The 3951-nt window shown below is 37.9% G+C and overlaps 1 pseudogene; it reads left to right on the plus strand.

Moving 5' to 3' along the window:
• The first annotated feature begins 1305 nt into the window (after positions 1-1305).
• Positions 1306-3370, plus strand: LOC100617400 (heterogeneous nuclear ribonucleoprotein K-like; annotated as a pseudogene).
• The last annotated feature ends 581 nt before the right edge of the window (positions 3371-3951 follow it).

A 3951-nucleotide genomic window follows, 5' to 3' on the forward strand; every position in this document is an offset into this window, starting at 1 on the left:
GACTAGACCAATTTATAGCCCCAGCAATGGTATATAAATGTACCTGTTTTTCTTAAGCCCTTTTGAACCACTCCCCCCACCCCCTTTTTTTTTGGTTAATTTCATCTATATGTTTAGGATGAAGTAGAACTTCAGTGTTTTGTTGTTTAGTTGTCTTCAGTCATGATACTGCCATTGCCTTCTCCAGCTCACTTTATAGATGAGGAAAGTGAAGCAAAGAGGGTTAAGAAACTTGCCCAGGGTCACACAGCTAGTAAGTGTGAACCTGGATTTGAAATCAGGAAGATGAGTCTTCTTTACTCCAGGGACAGGATTCTTTCCACTGTGCCTGCCATGTAACTGCCTCTATATATGCCCAGGTCTTAGCATAGTGCATAATAAGCACTTGAGAAATATTTATTGACTGACTGACTAATTTAACCACTTGGTGCCCCAGACAACTCTCCCAGAGTATGAATTATAGATGTCGTATTTATTTGTATTGTTGGAGGGAAGGCATTTCCACTTTTGAGAGTTCTCTACATTAATGAAATTGCATATCTAGATTAAGGAGTCATAATTTAAAAATCCCAAGGTCCTAAATCAACCGGAAAACTGAGAAAGGTGGTTGGTGAGATTAGTGGCCTCAAAAGAGCCCAGGAGGTTAGTAGCTACAACTCCAAGCTAACTATGCCAGTGGAGGATTCAGCTGTTGAGAATGCAGCTCCAGCTGTAGCTCTCCAATGAGGTGCCTGATCTCTCATTCCCCCTTGGCTCCTCTGCAGTGACAGCTGTTGGCCATGATTGAGTGGCAGCTATGACTTTAACTCATCTGGTGGAAGTCTATTAATGTCCTCCTGGGCACCTGTGCCTTGCTATGCTAAGCCCAAGTCTTTGTAAATGTAAGAGGCTGACATCACCTCCCTTCTCTATTCATTTTCTTAATCACAATCCCTCCTTTGGGGTATTTTCTGCAAATCAAAGTGTTCACTATAAAAGAAAATCAGATGATAACCTGTTATAGGAGGAACATTATATAGATTCACAGGAAGGTTTTCTAATATTCTTGGAGTAAACAATCACTATAGGCTTTATGATTTATACAACTTTCCTCACAACAAACCTATGATGTCAATAGAGCAAATAACATTATTCTCATTTTGTGACTGAAGAAATCAAGACTCTGAGAAGTTAAAATAACTGGGTAAGGCCAACAGAACACAAGCTGAGGCCTGTAAGTTATTATTAGTAGTAGAACCATTTATATTGCAATGTGATCTTCACAAATAACGTTGATCTGAACAACGGCTTTGTGAGATAGTCTGGGCATCTATCTCTGTTTTACATAAAGCCACAAAGGTGAAAGGACTTACTCTCAGGCAAAGAGCTAGTAAATTTTAGCAGTGAGATTCAAACCTAGATCTCCTGACCGGGAGCTCCTACTTCCACCATACTGGGAAAACTTCCATAATTAAGTCCTAGAGAGATGAAGTGATATATCCCAAGACACCTGGGTTTTAAGTGGCAAAGGTGGGATCTGGACCCACATCTTTGGACTCCAAATCCAGTGCTCTTTCCATTCTCTCATGATGCCTCTAAAGGAATGCTACATTCTTGGGGGGAGATTTTAGCAGGCATTGTTATTGTTCAATAATTCCCATCCCCTTTTCCCATACCACACATTACCCACCTTCCAAAGATGATGTAATTCACTTTATGTGTACTTCGACTAGCTTGCAGCTGCTCCTCATAATTTTTTTAGTAGCTGATTTTGGATTTTTAGGAGGGAGGAGCTAAGATGATGGCCTATACTAAGTGGAAGTAATTGGGTCATCTTACCCCATTAACATAATTGCCACTGTCACCACCAAGCAGCTGTTTCTGCTCTGCAACTTGGAAGTCTAGGATCTCCTTAAACTTCTAGATATTCCCATTTTGCTATTATTCATGGGATCCTGGTTTCATGCTGTAGGGTCATAGAATCTGGACAGGAATGTAGAGTTGGTAGGACCTAGAGGTTTTATAGTTAGCATAACAGTAATAGCTAGCACGTATATGGCACTTTAGGGTTTGCAAAACTCTTTACTGGCAAAATGGTTCGAGTTATGCATTTTGGGAAAGGAGACAAAAAGATTAAAGCACTTTATACAGCCTACACCACCAGGGTTTCAGTCCTAGATAGTGACTCTGAGCACATATTGAGTATCAGGGCAAATCCTGAAACAATTGGAGAAACCCTCAAGAAAATTATCCCTACTTCAGAAGTGTAAAACACTATAAAGGAAAAGACTTTTAATTGTGATTATAAGATTATTAATTCACCAGAGTCTGGCAGGAGGAATTATTGGGGTCAGAGGATAAAGTCAAAGATCTTTGAGAGAATACTTGGACAACAATCAAGTTTTTCCTGGGATGCTGTCTTAAATTCACTGATAGAGTTGTTCTGATTGGTGGAAAGTCTGATAGGATTATGGAGTGCATAAAGATCATATTAGATCTTATATCTGAATTTCCTATCAAAGGACATACAAAACCCTATAATCACAATTTTTATAATGAAACCTATGAGTATGTTGTTTTCACAATGATGATTGGTGAGTAATGAAGATATATTATAGGATTTCCCATGAAGGGAAGAGGGGGCTTTGATAGAATGTCCCCTTGATGGTGGTGGGCATCCTATGCCCCCATTTAGAAAAGAATATAATGAAATGAACTCTCTTGGAAAACTCTGGCCACCTCCTTTTGGCCATGGTGGAGGGGTAAAATGCAAAGCTTGAACTCTTTCTATTCTACCACCATTGCCTAAAAGAAGAGGTATTATAGTTTATGACAGAAGAGGAATTCCTAAAGAATTATGATGATGCCTTAGTTGTTTTTGGTGTGGGTAAGACTGGGGACTCTACATTAGATATATAGAGTCTTTCTGAATGGCAGATGGCTTATGAACTGTAGGGTGATGCTGGATATAATTTTTCCTCTGCAAGAGGCCATGTCTCAAATAATGATCTTAGTGAACCCATTATTACAACACAAAGAACTATTCCCAAAGATTTGACTGGATCTATTACTGGCAAAAGTGGTCAGTGAATTAAACAAATGCCTTATCAATCCAGAGCATCAATCACAGTTAATAAGCTTTTGGGGAAAGATCTGTGGATCAAATTATTATTATCCTTACAGAAATATAGGACCAAAACCAAAATGCACAGAATTTACTGAAAAAGTGTGAAGTAGAATTCTGGAAAGTTTTCCTAAAACTAGTGAAGAATCATCTTTTTTTTCACCTATTACTTTTAAAAAGCTAACATGCTTCTGCTTTGTAGGTGTTCTGCATTTGAAGTGTAGTAAAATAAACAATGTTTTAGTTCCTTACAAACAGGTTGTGGGGAAAGGATGTGCAAAAGAAAAAAAAAGAAAAACAGCAGAGAGAGTGAATTTTATTTTTGTTTATTGTTAGTAAAACAAAACACAAATCTTCCTGTAATTATTTTATACTTTACTTTGTGGTCACTGTAATTTGGGGGGGGATGGAATAATGGAGAAAGATATCACTTTCACATTTCTCAGCATCTTCCCATTTTACAGATGAGGTAACTGAGACACAGAGAGTTTAAGTAGCTTGCCTAGTGTTATAAAACTATTAGGTATCTAAGGCAGGATTTGAACTCTTAGTGTCATTCTGATGCCAAGTCCCAGGCTCTATCCATTTTGACATCTAGCTGCCTAGTTTGTCTTAGCTTTGTTCTGCTTTCAAGGACTTGTTTTCATCCCACAACTACTTCAGGAACATGGCCTATTTTTAATTTTTATTTTTTATCTTATTTTTAATTTTATTATTTTATCATGCAAAATACATTTCAATATTGTAAGAGCACACTCATGTGAAACCAAAACCCCAAAATAAAACAGTAAATACATTAATGTGAAAGATAGTATGCTTTGATCTGCATCCATCTGATGCCAACAGTG

The sequence above is a fragment of the Monodelphis domestica genome, chromosome 7, assembly GCF_027887165.1.
Source record: "Monodelphis domestica isolate mMonDom1 chromosome 7, mMonDom1.pri, whole genome shotgun sequence".
Classification (NCBI taxonomy): Eukaryota; Metazoa; Chordata; class Mammalia; order Didelphimorphia; family Didelphidae; genus Monodelphis; species Monodelphis domestica.